This window comes from Ambystoma mexicanum, chromosome 3p (assembly GCF_040938575.1).
Source record: "Ambystoma mexicanum isolate Mex_15411 chromosome 3p, UKY_AmexF1_1, whole genome shotgun sequence".
In the NCBI taxonomy this organism is placed as follows: Eukaryota; Metazoa; Chordata; class Amphibia; order Caudata; family Ambystomatidae; genus Ambystoma; species Ambystoma mexicanum.
Genome location: NC_090925.1, coordinates 1,205,294,942 through 1,205,311,870, shown reverse-complemented (window position 1 = coordinate 1,205,311,870; position 16,929 = coordinate 1,205,294,942). Strand labels below are relative to the sequence as shown.

The following is a 16,929-nucleotide window of genomic DNA, read 5'->3' as shown; positions in this document are numbered from 1 at the left end:
AAACAATCTGTACAGATCTCAGGGTGGTGCTTGCTCCCAACTGAAAAAAAAACATTAACCCAAATTGCCCCCTCACTACTAACTCAACCTCGGATCTAACAGAGCAATGTGAGACCATGCAAACAGCAACAGCGCATGGTATAACTTAGCTTTTACAAACTTATTACTGGATTTTCGAATATACTAATGTGGGGCAATGCTTATTTAGGGGATAAATCGGTTTGCCACATTCCCAGTATAACTGCTCAACCACCATAAACAGGGTATGTCCTCCATTCCAAATCTCCAAAACATTCTGCACTTGCCGTTGGTTTTACAAGTCAATGCCCTACCTTTCATGTCCATGGGTAATGATGCACCCTTCCCCCACACAATCCAGTTAATTTGTACATATTACAACACCAAATTTCTGAACAAAGTCTATGTAAAATGGGTGATCATACTAGTCTTTGGCACTTGGTGTGTGGGGCCCTCATCGAAACCCACCCAGTCTTAATGAAATAAACCATTCAGTGAATGAACTGCACTTGCCACCAAAAAAGGCTATTATAGAGTGCCTTAGTGGCAAAAAGTAAGAGGATAGAAACCGAGAGTCTCCAGAAGTGAATATGTGGATGGACGAAATGTTAATGGATTATCAGAAGATATGGGGTAGATTCCTGGATGTACTAGGTGTTGCTGTTTTTTGGAGAGGGTGGCAGGGGCACTATTTAAGACATGGTTTGAGCCTATGTTGCATTTGCAGTGTTGTGAAATGCAATTCAAGCTATTCCAAAGGATCTGCCTTGTTAAAAGTGCAATTGGAGCCACGTAAAAAAACAGACAAGAGGAATCTACTAAAACTAGTCATGAACAGGGTTCAAAAGTGCCAAGAGCTCGGAACTATTTAGCACCTGGCTAGCCTGAAACCAACAGCTAACTGACTCCCTGTGCAAGCTGTGCCATACAAACATAAAACCATGTAAACTGAGGGTTGTGTAATGAGCATTAAAAAAAATGGACAGCGTTTTTTTGAGTTCGAAAGTAGATTCCATAATATTTAATAGAAACATTGGTTTGCATAGACTTGCTGCACACTATGCACTAGGTCCTGGTTCCTCAGAGGAAACTCCTACTCAATAGGTGATGCCCGATACCCAGGAGTTGCTTTTTTGCTCCTGGTCAACAATTCCTAATTTGACCTCTGTATCACCATATGTTAGTACCAAGCATGCCCCTGCTGAATCGTAAGCACCACGTGGCAAAAGCGCTACAGATTTAATGACTTTTCACTTTTAACATTAAAATCCTGCAGGACGGGATAGGAGACTACATGGAAAGGGGAGAGCTTAGTTATAATTCAAGTGAAAAACAGAAGAACAAGATTTAGAGTTGACAATTGCTTATTGGGTCAAGATTCCAGAACCTTGTTGTAAACCAGATACAACCACTGACCCCTTTATCTTTTGAAGCTCTTAAAGATTAATTTCCAAAGGAGTTGGTAATCTACTTTCGAACCCAAAAAACACTGTCCCTTGCCAACCCTCCTGTGTTCTCCCTCCCACTAGCTTTAGTCAATCTTGGCCCACAAGATCTCCACTTTCACCTCCAACTGTGTGTTCTGCGGATGACGGCTTTCAGGATACCCTCTGCCTCTTTCTCCTCGCTGTGTACACAACTCAGTCCTGGTGTGCTGCCAATGATTTAACAGATCGCCCTCATTGGGACCCTGGCTCCCACTTTCACTCTGGCCAGCCACCCATGGCCATGCACCTTTACCCACTAGGGAGGAAAAAAAAAAATCTGATAGTAGGGAATGGGTTCTACAATTTGAACACTCCTGCGCTGAGCTCTATGTGGTCGTAGTTCTTTCTCTGGTGTTTCTTTGCAAGGTCACAGGGAGGAAGGGGCAAACCCAATGCCCCTTTGAGGGAATTTCGTACAAAAAAGTCCTGGTACCTTGCAGTAAGTTATGTTATATTTGACCCTTGTAAGTAAAAAGGATCTCACGCAGGCTGCTGTGTCTTCACAGTTGTTTTTTATTGTCCAGAATGTGGACATATAGTAAAAGAAGGTGGTCGGCAGACACGTGTTTCAAGCCAGAAGGGTCTTTATCAAGGCATGGTCATATATCTTGGGGAATTTTAACCCATGTTGTTCTAGCTGCCGGTTGGCAAAGTTGCTTGTCAGTCTTGTTGAGTCCCTAAAGCTGTTGCCAGTTCATTGTGGGTAAATCTTCTGAAAAAAATCTGGGCTTCATTTTCAACTTACTCTCCTTCTCTAGCCACAGCTCAGACCTGTCCAAAAGGTCCCACTACCAGGCTCACTGTCTGCAGAGGCCTGGTTCTCTCCAGACAGGACTACTGTGTAAAAGCCTTTCTACGTCCTCCTACTGCTACTCAGACCTCTTCCACTTATCCAGAACAGAAACACAAGAATTAACATTGGCCTCAACCCCAGGGACCACATCTATCCAGCACTGAAATCCCTGCACTGGCTCCCATGGCTGCAAGGATCAAGCTCAAGTCCCTCAGCATAGTCCACAAAGCCACCCGGGACCCATACTATCGACAACGCTCATTCTAGAGACCTCCACTCTGTCTCCAACACTCTGGGAGTGAGTATTTGGGGAATATCCGGCCACATCTTCAGACAGACCACCTTAAGTTCCAGAAACTCAAGACCTTCCTCTTCCCTGCCAACATCCTTCCCCCTCCCTCTTCTCTTCCCAACCGGCTCAGTTCCCTGACTGGTAGCCCGGTGCACCGCCAGAGCCACACTGGTCCAAGGCTCTCCCAGGCCTCTGCACTCTGCTTTGCACGACAGCACTAAATACATTCCATGAGTGACAACCACTCCGCACTTAACCCAGGCCCCTGCTGGACTGGGCACACTTGTTCCCCCTCCCTCGCACTCCATCTGCACACTTGCCCGACATTGAACATACTTGGCCTAGCAGGTTTGTTTCCCATCCCTAGCTTGGTTGGTTGTCCAGACTAATGCCAAGGCGCATAGACCAACCTATTTTGTTTCCCCTTCTCTCCCACTTTAGAAATGCCTTGTCTAGTATACTAGTTATTGTTGTAAGATTTCAAAATCAAGACCAAAGCATGTTCCCTTCCTGCTGCTTTGAAGCACTTTTACTTGTGTATAAGCAATTTACAGATTAACAATTACCTGTTGTGGCTGTTTACAGGGCATTTTTTTAACAGTGCAACCTCCCCACCCATCGGCATGTGCTATCTAGAGCTTCTGTAAACCACACACCATGTGGGGTACCCTGCAACTTACTGTGCTAATGTGTAGTCTTAGATATGAGCCAACTGACAATCGTAACGTCACCCATGCTGTAACCCTAGTGCAGCACCAACGTGGCTCCAATGACACCCAATCGTATTCTGAAACCCTTTGAAAAGCCAGTACACCTGATGCTATTTAGTCAACTACAGAAAAAGGATCAGGCTTCCTCCTTCCGAAAACAGATGCAAGCTTCATGGCTAGAAGAAAGAATGCCCATAAACATGTTGAGCACCTCGGACGAAGAATGGTACGAGGAAGAGCAGAACGCTCAGGATGCCATGATGGCTCTCAGATTCACAAGTGCAGGGTGCTTCAGTTGACCAGAGCACTGAATGAGGTCTTTAATGTCCCAACACCCCGAAATGACATACCCAATTCCAAATGGGAGACCTATCCAAATCACTGGCAAGGAAGCACATTTGGAAACAAACACTACAAAATACCCAAATTACACGTGCCTCTGCAAACAGTGAGCCTGGTAGTGGGACCTTTTGGACAGGTCTGAGCTGTGGCTAGAGAAGGAGAGTAAGTTGAAAATGAAGCCTAGATTCATAAATGACATATAGATTAACTGTAGTGCATGAGCACTACAGTTAATCTATGTCATTTATGAATGCTGCCATTTGTTCTCAAGAAGCATAAAGTCCATTATGTGTTCAAGAACCAATTGCAACTGATCCTGAGTGAGACTAATGTAGTTATTTATTGCACTAGACAATAGAAAAAAATAGAAAACTCTAACACTGAATTACAATCAACCCGTTTCTGATTAGAGTTGTTATCCATGGGGTCATTCAGATCCCAAGGTTACATTATACGTTGATTCAATTTTGTTAAGTTGTTAAACTTCTATAGCAATGCAAGAAACTAATTCGAAGTACATATCCACAATATACATCGTGACTAAATACTACACTAATTCTTAAACCTCAAGGCCACACCTACTTCACACGATGGATAAACTCTAGTCCACTGTCTGCACTTCTTCAGAGCCTTTTTTTTATTGCGAGGAATTGGCACAAACAGCTATCCTCATAGTTTTGGTTCAAAGTGCATCTAATGCACGATTGCATGAAAGACAAAGTGGTCCTCGGATCACACAATGAAACTGCTAATTTCCGATAATTTGGTGCAATTAAATTTTGAAATTGGCGACACCTATTCGATTTTATTTATCTTCAAATGCCATGTTGTTAATGGACTGTTAAGGCTAGTCGTTACTTGTAAGATCAGCTTTTCAGTTTCTCATGTTACTACTATATGACAATTTGGCAAAAAAAATAATTGGTGCTATGGTATGTCCTGGATTTATGCACTCTACATGCTCCTTATTTGTGCTCACCTTTGCTTGTACCCTAATACAAAGGGACTTGCCATAAGAAATATTTTGGTGGTATGCTGCAATTGCCGAGTGGTGCTGACATCGGTCTGTGAAAGACCTGTAATTTTTAGTGTCTTTTGTATAAACGTGTGACCACAACTAGAGACTGTGAAAGTACTATAAATCTTGAAACCTTTCAGCCATCTTTTTATCTATTCAATTAGCTAGCGCTTTCCAAATATGACTCTTTACAGAGCAGTACTCGTAAATACCTACAATTTTATTGGGCTGAGTTATTAGTGCAAAGAAATTATTTGACATAAATCGCATTTTTTGTTGTTGAAATTCAGTATTGGGGCTAATGGCACCAAACTATTTTTGGGCATAAGTAGTTTCCATTGGGTTCTGCCACATGAAGTATTTACTCACATGATTTGTTCCTCAATTCATTATAAGTGGTCAAATGATCCAGGATGTTATAATTGCATTTAAGATGACCGTAGTCTTTGGGATACATCATGTAAAATATGGACACACCACCAATGGATATAGATAATTATATACATGATGTTATATGATCACTTACTCATAAGTCATAAATAGTGCTCAGAAGCCTGAACAAAAGTCAAGAACTAAACATGATTTACTTTGGCCATAATGTTACACTAGCCAATTTGCAACATTAACATTGTCAAAACCTTAAGAATGTTGTTCACAAAAAATGTACTTCAGACGTAATGTTGTTACTTAAAGACTGAAGATAATGCAAGCCTCTTTTTGTCACAATCTCAATTCCCATAAATGTTATGCTAGATAATTCTTACTCTTGATATTCCATTTTCCATTGTACCCCCAAATATTATATTTAATCTTGGAATTTTTAGGACTCATGTTTTCTGTTACATTAATTTTCCTTTTTTGTGCTTCAAATAAAGATTTTTAAATGCATACATCATGTAGTGTGTTACAATATATTTGTTCTTTCACCCTTTAACCATGTTATTTTACACTACTTTGTCTTGCTAAGTGACTTGGTGAGTTCCTTTCCCTTAACGTTATAGGTTTAACACAATAAAATTTCCCAGAAATAATTTAAACATTCCAATATTTTCTTATACCCAAATTTGCTATGTGACCTCTACTTGATTACAAATAGAACTGCTTGAATTATCTTTGCTCCTTACTCAGGGTTTCAAAATAGCACTTGGCTTTTTCCTGCACTGCCTTTGTTAGCAACCCCTTTCATTATCACAAAACAGTTAACTGCTTGATTACCTTCCTTTTTATAATCTTCAGCAAGGATGCAATTTCCATTTGACTGACTATTTTCCCTATAATATTACTAACTTTATGACATCCCAATCTGTACCATGAAGTATAGTGTTTGCCTCCGTTACTTTACGAAATGTTTGTCTGCAACTTTCCTTCTTGTAGACAGATTTTTAAATCCAAAGAGCAATTTCCCTTTTTACTATATTCAAATGTACCAGATGCCAAATTCATTCACATTTAAGTACTAAAAATAGCCCAAAAGACGTTCTTTATTTTCCAAATCAACAATACATTACCTATTATTCATTGAAAAAGTGCTTACCTCTCCAGGAAATGTGCACAGTAACTGAGCACTCCCTCACCAAGCTAAGCAGGTTCTCCCCCTGTGTGAATGCCCCAAAACACATAGGATAGCTGTGGTCAAGCAGCTATGGCACAACATTTAGTATAGAAATTTAGCTTTCCTACTCGACCTAAAAGAAAAGCACTCGACCCAGGTCAACTGGTGACAAAAAATGTAAGTGTGCTTGCTGTAAAATTGTGCATGTCGCCACAAACCCACACTGCTATCACCAAGAAGCCAGCTATGCACAGTGAAACTTCATTGACATTTACTGCAAAAAGTTAATGTTTCAAACCTCCCCTACAAATGGTACTTGCCCTTCATAAAATCTACTGGACTATGCAAGTGGGCGAGTGGAGTTTGCAAGCTCTGGCTGTGTGTCTGTAAAATGTAAAAGGTTAGCTACATGAATGGGCACAAATAAATAGATTTCATAAAAAGGCTCTGAAAACAGTTTGGCCAGCTCTTGGACATCACAATGTTCAGATGCATGTTTCACAGATAAATGCAACCAGGAGGTCATGTCACAGAACTAGATTTGCCATTAAAAGCAGTTGGTCGTGTGATCATGTACATTTTCAAAAGTGTTCACTCCTCAATATGATACGTTTTCTCCAACAAAAGAAAATCTAGTTGACACTATGAGATTTAGATACACGGACATAAACTTTACTGTGAACCATGGAGACAATGCAGTGTTTTACAGAAGCAATACTGTAGTTCTGCATTATGCAACAATTTACATTCTTAAGAATGGAATTCAACGACTGTTTTGAATAAAGTGACATACTGGTTTTTGACAAAGAGAATATATCTTTGCCCAAGAGGATAAAGTTAGCTTGATAAAATTATCATCCAGATTGCTTCTAGTTTTCAATAGTTTGCAAAAGAAATCTTGCCTTGCACTCCCACACAGGCGTTTAGTACTTAAGAGTGAAGGAGATGATGATGATGATTACTATTGTACTCTCTCTCCATTAGCCTCTTTGAACTTGTAGTGAACAGAGAAGAGGGCGGTGAGAGCCTTGCGAGCTAGAGAAGAAATTCAGGGTGAGCAGTGCTTTTATTGAACAGGGTAACTTAAATAGCTAACTTTGCTACACAAGTGTCAATTTGATTAGCAAACCTACAGAATTGCATAACAAATTGCTATGCGACACCGCTTATTTTATGCCTTGCTCTTAACAGAATTAATGACATTTGGTTAAACTCACAATGTTGTTTATATTAGAGCGGGAGGATACCTTGGAGTCCACATGCTGGCCTCAGGAACAAGAAGATGCTGTGTAACATGAGTTTGAACCCAAGTGCAGCATTTAGACGCTGGCAGAGTCTGGCATCAAGCACAATATAAATCCCTATTAATAACTACTGTTCATCTGGTTCTTTGATAAGAGTCCACACAATATGGCCAGGCAGTGCTCGGATGAATGCAGCACACAATACAGTAGCTGGACAGGGATCAGTCAAACACTACTTCAGCAGTTCAGGAAGATTTTTAAACTATTTCCAGCTGTTAAAAGTTATCATACTGGTGCAGCAAGTTTCTTCCACGAAAGACTTTGTAGTGTTGTCTGGCAGTCTATGTAGCAGTTTCAGACAATCTTCAATGGCAGTCTGATGCTAGAGTAGGCCACAAAGGTGCTTGAGAAACTAAAAACACAGGCATGAAATATAAGGTAAAACCCCACACATGATCTGGGGAAGCATCAACAGTTGATCGATTAAAAGAATGAACATTTTTTTTAAATTATAAAGTCAAAAGCATCAAATGTTACAATTCTAGTGCAATCTTATGCCGCCCTCAGGATTATGCTCCATATGAAAATAAACATTTGAAAATAAGACCAAAAAGCTACAATCCAGAATATAAAATATTGAATATAATCAAAAAATCCTCTTATACAAACATTTAGTACAACAAAAGCATGCATGTGTATAAAAACGACTATAGGATTGCCATCAAGGGGCACATTGTGTCAGGAGCCTACCTTTTTAGGACTATATCAACTTGCAATGTATCACCAGAGAGCATTTAACCATTCCCCCTAAATTTGAACGGGAAAAACTTTAAATAGAAATAAACCTTAATAGGTAAGAGTCGCACAAATAAATCTAAAACAAAGACGAAATGGTACCCAATACATAATTACAGGTTGTTGACAGCAAATTATCTATGGGCTGTCTGACCCCTGAAACTAGACAAACTAGTCACAGCTGTGCATCTCAAAAGGAGAGGTTCTGTAGAGCTGGGGACTTGGCTGCTCCCACTGGTTCAAGGATAGAGAGCACCATGCCAGGCCTCTCTAGTCTCAGGTAGGCAAGTGCGTGTGCACAAATGCTCTCACTCACCTCAAAATGACTGTCTTGGAAGGATGCAGGCCAGCAGAGCTTCCCAACGATTCATCTTGGGTCAGCTGCGCCCTGTTATGGGACTTGTCCCCAGCTTGAGCTTCTGTTCATAGGCAAGGTATGGGTGCAGACCTTTGGGTTAAATATGAATTTTGAGAAGTGAGTACCAAATCTGCTCCAAATCAGAGGGTTGCATTCTTACCAACTTTTTTGAAAAAACCCAATCACTGACGGTCCTCACATTCAAACCATTCCTGGGTTCCTCAAAGGAATCCAGGCACCATTCACGTTTTCTGGCTAGATCTGGTCTGGGCTCTGCAAGCCTCACTCCACAACAAGCTTTAGCCATGACGATAACATCAGTCTCCCACTCACTCTTGCAAAACACAGGCTGCAGGGCACAGCAATGTATTTTATACAGCAGCTCCAAGTAAAGACTCCACAAAAATTAAACAGGATTTTCAGTCACAATCCATTAGGGTACCACTGAGGCACACCAATCATAAGAGGCTTGGGCGCATCAACAGCATACACAGGATTTGAAGGATTTGATGAGGAGCCATCAGGGAAAAGTTGTGTTAAACAGTCTAGACAAAATGCAAAAACTAGTTGGTGGGTATAAACTTTTTTTAAAAAACTCGAAATCACAAATTACACTGACGGAAGGGGCTCAAAACATGTGCATTTGAGTGCAAAAGGTCTCTTGTGCAATTTTGTAATTTCTAAAATGGAGTGGGAATGTAATTAATAAAACGCACTTCAGCTTTCCCCTCAGTTTTGGAAAAAGTGTCAAGCCTCCACCCACCACTTCATAACTGAGATAGCCATTTACAAGGAATTGCTATAAAATGTGCTGGGTTACTCTAGGGTGGACTGGCCTATAGAGAGCTCTGGAGATTTCCCAATAGGCCTCTGCACCCTGGGCCTCTTAAGTGTGGTAAACAAGTTTATTTCTACATTTTCTCACAGGAAAACGTTTGGGCTTGCTGACAATGTATAATAAGGGGATACTTGTGGCAGTGACCATTACCTATTAATTATGATGTTATAATGCAAAAGTTATTTGAAATATCTTCTCCCAGTTTGGTTAACTATTCATAAGAGGAAGGGAGGAAAAACATACTTGGATCCACCAAATCATTAATAAAACTTATGTATAACAAATCACTAGAGAGGGGGGGCGTGGCTTGGTAGCCATGTGAAAGGACGTGCTTGTACGGGAGCTCCCGCTGATCCGTACATAATCCGACTGATACCGCGCAAGGACCGCTGTGATTTGGCGAAAATTGGAAGACTGTGTACATGAAGTCCGGCTGCACGCGAGGACACATTTTTATATGGGTCCGTAGTGCGCACGGACACTTAAGAGCCGAATGAAGCACTGGCGGCCAAACCTCGGCGGATGACAAAATGGCCGCCGCCGCTTGACGAGGGGACAAAGGAGCGGTAGATCGGGACCACAACATACGAGCGCCCTCTCAGCGGTACGAAGGGGGCAGCGCGACCCTGCCCACCTGGGGGGAGCGCCGGATAACAGCGGTGCCTGAGACTGCTGGGCGAGCTGAGACTCTCAACAGAGTCGTGGTGTATGGGCACCGTGCCTCCCTGGTTGGGACCGGGGCGCGACCGGAGGGACGCTCCTGACTGGAGACATGTCGAACAAGCCTCTGAGGGCGAAGAATAAACAGCCCACGCTCGACGAATACGCCAAGACGTCGCCTGGCCTGGAGGGTGCCAGGAGCAAGGATAAGGCTCAGACCAAGGAGATGGCCGCCGGTGGTGCGAACCAGGAGGTTCTCGCTGCGATCGCGGATCTGAAGGCGACGTGGGAGACCAGGCTTCAACTTGCTGTGGTTGAATTGAAAACCGCGTTGGAACTACAGGTTGGAGCGGTGCAGGAGGACGTGAACCTCCTGAGGCAGGATGTGCGAGCCCTGGCTGAGCGCACGGAAACTTTGGAAAAGGAGATGAGCCCTACTGTAGCGGACTGCACTGCACATAAACGCGATATCCATGCCCTGGTGCAGCGGGTGGGCAACTTGGAAAGTAGGGCTGAAGAGGCGGAAGGACGTGCCCGGAGAAACAACGTTCGCATCGTGGGCCTGCCGGAGGGGGCTGAAGGCCGGAATCCCACGGAGTTTGAGAACTTGCTGCTGCAGGAGATCACTGGGGGAGCCCTGTCGCAGGGGTTTGCGGTGGAGAGGGCGCACAGGGCCTTGAGTAGAAGACCACCGCCGGGGAACCCACCTAGGCCTGTGATCGCCAAGATCCTCAATTATCGGGATCGGGAAAGGATCCTTGAGCACTTTCGTAAGGGGGGCACCATACGGCGAGGAGAGGCGACCATTACTGCTTACCCCGATTACACCTTGCAAGTGCAGCGCAGTCGCATGAACTTTGGGGCGGTCAAGAGGCGATTGCGGGCAGCAGGGTACAAGTATATGCTGCTTTACCCGGCCAGATTGAAGGTTTTCTTCAAGACTAAGATGCTGTTCTTTGACACTCCGGAAGAGGCCATGGAATGGCTCGATGCACAAAACTGTCCTCAGGAGCCAGATGAGCGGACGGCGGATGGAACGGGAAGAGATAAGTGATGCTGCGGGCCCGGTTGGGCTATGAACATTGGGACTGGAATATAGTCGGGATGACTCTGTTTGGTAGTGTATGCGTTAGGACTTTGAAACATGGTCCGTGTGCGCGGATAAGGAAGTGCGGGAGGGGAGCCTCCGAGGGCTGGTCCTTGTACCCCAGTTTGAGTTTAGTTTAGTCACTGTGTGTGGGGTGACACCCTGTCGGGTTCTCTACTTGGGTTCCAGAGAGAACCGAACACAGGGATGCCTGAGATCCAGGGATGGAGCTGGGCAGTTGGTTGGGTTAAGGGGGTTAGGGGGGTGGGGTGGGTCAGTTTTTATATGAGCCTGGGAGAGAAACTGGTGATGGGGGCCCTTGCGGTAGGGGGGAGGCGAGTGGTCCTGGGAGAGGGATGGGAGCTACGGATGCGTCATGGGGGACCTTAGGATACTAACGTGGAACGTTAGAGGTCTTAACAGCTATCTTAAGCGTAACAAGGTCATGTTGTACCTAAAAAGACAAAGGATAGATATCGCCCTGTTACAGGAGACACATCTGACACGGGATAAGTTGGAACTGGTGGGGAGAAAGTGGAGAGGGACTGTAGTTGGATCCACATATTCTGCCTATGCTAGAGGTGTGCTGATTTGGGTTGCACCACATGTCCCGTTTAAGCTACTTGGGGAGGTTGTGGAGGCTGATGGGAGGCTGGTCATGGTAAGGGGGCTTGTGGAAAATAAAGTAGTGTGCGTTATAAATACCTATGCCCCCAACCGTGACACGGCGACATATTTCAGGACACTGACCACTAGACTGGGCGAGGGGATGGGGGGGCCTGTGATTTGGGGAGGGGACTTTAATTGTGTACTAGACCCCAAGGAGGACAGGTCAGACGACAGGGTGGACAGGCCCAGCCCGGCGGCTAGGGTACTGCAGGCGCTGTTGGTAGACCTTGGCCTGGCAGATGTGTGGAGGACGAGACACCCTGGCGTGAGGCAATATTCACATTACTCGGCCCCGCACCAGTTACACACAAGGCTGGATTACTTTTTCGCCACTCCGGACATTGTCGCGGAGTGTGACCAGATAGACTACAGGGCGAGAGTCCTTTCGGACCACTCGCCCCTGGTCATGCGTTGGCAGCTTTGTCCCCCACGTGCGCGTATTCCAACATGGCGCCTCAGGGCGGAAGCGCTCAGGGATCCAGTCTTCAGAGAAGAAGTGAGGGAGGAGATTGTTGCTTATTTTGAAACGAACACAGGCAGCGTCAAGTCGGCTGGTACTTTGTGGGAGGCCTTTAAGGTTGTAATGAGGGGGGTTGCCATTGCTAAATCCAAAGGACTAATGGGAGGAGTCCTGGCAGATCTGCGTAGAGCCGAGACTGAGTTGGAGAGAGAGCTGGGGGAGGGGGGGACGGACATGGAGGAGGTCATTAAACTGCAACAGAGGTGCGCAGAACATTGGGACAGGCTTTGTAACCTGAATTACAAGAAGTACGTTGAGAGGTTGCATGCCGGGGGAGACAAGACGGGCAGACTTCTTGCTTGGCTGTATAAGAGCGAGACCCCAAGACCCCCGATCCGGTCAGTTATCACTGAAAAGGGAGTGGAACAGAACACCCAGGAAGGGGTGAATGGAACGTTCGCAGAATATTATCAAGCATTATATGAGGATCGAGAGGGGGGAAGCCGGGAGGATATAGAAGTAGTACTTGAAGACATAGGCCTGCCCAAGATAAGTGACGAAGAGCGAGAGGAGATGGATGCTCCGATCACTCTGGAGGAGCTGCAGGAGATTGTGCGGCAGCTACCCACTTGCAAGGCCCCAGGAGCGGATGGGTTCCCCAGTGAATTTTATAAAGCATATGGGGAGGAGGTGCTCCCGCCCATGCTGGAGATGTTTCATGAAGCATTCGAGGTGGGGCGGTTGCCGGAAACACTCAGGGAGGCGATTATAGTACCGCTCCCCAAACCCAATAAACCGGGACATGATTGTGGCTCCTACCGACCCCTGTCGATGCTGAACCAGGACAGCAAGATCCTAACAGCTGTCCTGGCGGCCAGAATGCGGAGGGTAATAGGCAAGCTGATCCATCCTGACCAGACGGGCTATGTCCCGAACAGGAATATTACCCACAATCACAGGCGCCTTCACAGGGTGGTGGAAAAGGGGGGCAGTGACGACAGCGAAATGGCAATAGTGGCGCTGGACGCGGTTAAAGCGTTCGACTCCGTCCGATGGCCATGGCTCCTGGCGGCTTTGGGGCAGTTCGGACTGGGACCATGCTACATGAGGTGGGCCGAGCTATTATATAGTGCGCCTTTGGCTAGGGTCCGTACGGGTGCAGTAGTGTCAGACAGATGGCAGTTAGGCAGAGGTACCAGGCAGGGATGTCCTTGGTCTCCAATGTTGTACATACTGGCCCTTGAACCCTTAGCAGTTTACCTCCGGCAGCAGTATGATCCGGTGGGCATAGAGGTGGGAGGAGAGTGTCATCTTATATCCCTGTATGCAGACGATATGCTGTTATACCTGAAACACCCGGAAGAGAACTTGCAGTATATCTTGGAGGTATTGGAGAGGTACGCCTGGTTGTCTGGCATAGCGGTTAACCCTCAGAAATCCGTATTATTCCCACTGGGCAGTTATGTGGGGATACCGGCGGAGAGGTTGCCGGTGCTGCGGATTCCGTGGGCAACGAGCTCCTTCCGGTACTTGGGCATTGACGTGTATCACACGACCGAGGAAGAACACAAGTATAATACCGAACTAGCTGTGGGAAAGATTGAGAGGTGCATGAGGTTCTGGGAAAGATTGCCTTTAGCAATGATGGGTCGCGGAGCTATGCTTAAAATGGTGGTGTTGCCCAGGCTCCTGCATTATTTTAATAACATCCCGCATATGATACCTAGGAAGTTTTTCGCCAGGTTGCATAGCGTGTGTAGGAATTTCCTGTGGCACGGCACGCGCAACAGGGTTGCATTATGGAAATTGCAGAACTCTTACGAGAAAGGTGGCGTGAAGCTGCCGAACTTTGAGGCCTATTATATCGCGGCGCAACTGCAATATGTGGCCAGGTGGCTTTCAGATGAAGAGACCCCCGAACATAGGCTGCTAGGGAAAGACTGTTCCCCCTTCTATCTGCGGGAGGTGATTTGGGTGACTGGCTCATGGATGAGAGAGCGTCCTAAGATGCTGGCCCTTGGCAGAAACATATGGCGGCGTGCCTGTCGGATGATGGGTGACCCCGCGCCGTGTATGCCGCAGTTTCCTCTGATCGCCCTGGCAAAGGAGGACGGGCAGCTGAGAACTATTATCCGGACGTATTGGGAGTCAGTGGGATTGATTACAATGGGCGACATCTGGCAGGAGGGGACCCTGATGGAGTTCGATGAACTGGAGGCAGGGTCGGGACTACACAGGGGTCAATATGTAACATATCACAGGGTGGCCCGGGAGGTCCGGAGCACGTGGCCCGAAACTACTTTGGCCAATGAACCGGATGCCACGCTGGAGACGATGTATGACGCATCAGAGGGCGGACACGAGGTCTCTAGGTTGTACGAGATGTTGATGACAAAGGTTGGGAAGGATTTAGGGTACCTGAGACTGGAGTGGGATGCAGAGGTGGGGGCTCCGATGTCGGATGGGATGTGGGAACGCGCCCTGGGGTACCATAAAAGGGTATCGAGGAACGCCAGGTTCAAGCAGATACAGCTCTATATTACGCACAGGGCATATATGACCCCCCTCAGAATTTCCAAATTCCTGGGTAGTGGGCGCCAGGCGTGCCCCAAGTGTAACGAAGAGAATGCGGACATGATACATATGTTCTGGGCGTGCCCGGTGATCGCAACTTATTGGGGTGAAGTGGCGCAGAGGCTGGCAGGAAGGGGTATTACACTTAAGGTAGATTCGGCGTGGGCTTGTCTGCTGGGAGGGTATCCCAGGGCGCGTAAGCTTCGGCATGTTGATAAACTTAAAGATCTGGCCTATGTGCTTGCAAAACGTAGGATAGCCATGGAGTGGAAGAAATGTCACAAGCCGCGAGTGGAGGTCTGGTGGCGGGATCTCCAAAAATGGGCGGATGCTGAAACGACAGCGTGGCAAGATGGCAGTATGGCAGGCGATGGGGAAGAAATAGGCTCTCTCATGGCATGGAAGTTGTTGTTAGCCGAACTGTTTTGTGCGGGATCGGCCTCGGCTGGACTTGAGAGCGATGAGGCCCCACCGCACGGAACGGACACTGATGGTGAACACTCTACAGGCTCATAGGGGGGAGGGATGGGGATTGCAGTGCCTTACTTTTTGTTCGTATGGCTTTGTTGTTTGAAGTGTTTTATTTATGTTTCGTTGGAATGTTGTTTGGTTGAGATAAAATAAAAATACATTTTAAAAAAAAAAAAACAAATCACTAGAGAAACAAATAACATGATTAAGTTTAAAACAAGATAAAATCACATAGAAACATTACAAGCAGGTATACTAGGCAGGCTTTTTGAATGACCCTGGGTTGGTGGCTATTCTGGTCAATAAGAGCATCCATGTGTAACCATGATGGTCAGGAGTGCCCCGCAGGCAGATACCAGATACTGACGGGTATAGTGGACTCTGCGGTCATCACTTTGGGATATATTTACACACATCTCCCCATCACAAATTAATGAATGTTCAAACTGAGCAGATTGTTTCTGCAACAACTTAAATTAAGAGACAGAAAGGGCAGAGGATAGGTAGTGGAATGGACTCAAACAAGGTTGCAGGTGGGTTTATTCATGGCATAAGTGGCTCTGCAGTGCACAGAGAATACATAAGAGTATGGATGATGTCATTCCTTTGGGAGCACACTGCTCCCTTTCACGCATTGCTTGCTCACTGCCAAGGTGGAGATACCCTACCACCCTCAGGGGATTTCTGAGCACTTCCCCCATTGATGGTAGATCTAGAATTAACAAGCTCTATACTGAAGGGCCATTTGAGACTCAATGCAGATTATCTGGGAGATGCCGGAAGATCTTGAGGGGACTAGTTGATATTTTCTGCCAAATGCAGGGTCGTGAGTGATGCCAGCTCATCAAAAGCAGTGTTACGGGAGAGGGTGATGATGGATAAAAGCGATAGCTGTAAAGAGGTAATGGAGTGAATATCTCCCAACGGTGAAGACAGTATAAGGAGAGTTGTAGCACCTTTGGCGAGGAGAGAGTAAGAGAAGAGACACTGAGGGCACTAGCCATTGATAATTCACATCTATAGTTGGATATCCAAGGATATATGAACTCGAGGATAAAACGGGGACATGACTTGCCTCGCTTGCACTTAAGAGAAGAGACCGACAAATGGGTGGTTAAGATTAGTGGACTTAGGACGACTGTCTTCAGTGAGCAAGGAAGGAAATCACTGCAACCTTCGCAGCTTGCTTCGAGAAATTATACAGGAGTGCTGGGGCCATTGAGGACGACATTCCAAAATGTACGCGGGACCTCCAGTTTGCACAAATAACAGCACAGTGTGACTCCCTGGAGGTGGCTATAACGGTGGTGGAAGTGGAACAAAGCATCCAGCAGCAGCAAAATGAGGACTCCGGGATTTAATGGGTTTCCCAGCTAATAGTGAAAGTCATTTGGTGGAAAACTTGGTGAGCATCTCAATTTTTTGTTTATGGATTGTAACAGCACTTGTCATTTGGCTGGATTTTTCGAGATCTGTTAAAAAAAAAAATCTCTTGCCTTTCCAAGAAATCCCTGTGCGCCTTTCGAGTGTTTTAGTGTTTTCAATCGGTCTTTGCTGCCAG

The 16,929-nt window shown here is 45.7% G+C and overlaps 1 protein-coding gene across 6 annotated transcripts in view; it reads right to left on the bottom strand.

The window, feature by feature from the left end:
• HNRNPAB (heterogeneous nuclear ribonucleoprotein A/B) overlaps positions 1 to 16,929 on the bottom strand; it is a 142,589-nt gene that overhangs the window by 63,484 nt on the left and 62,176 nt on the right. For 3 of the 6 annotated variants that reach the window (XR_011304535.1, XR_011304531.1, XR_011304529.1), the window contains exon 10: positions 8,568 to 8,699. The exons of 2 other annotated variants lie outside the window; for them this stretch is intronic. The gene's annotated coding sequence lies outside the window, so the exon portion shown is untranslated. Of the gene's footprint in view, positions 1 to 6,125; positions 7,869 to 8,567; positions 8,700 to 16,929 lie in introns of those variants that run through there. One more of the 6 variants, XR_011304530.1, reaches the window with a different exon arrangement.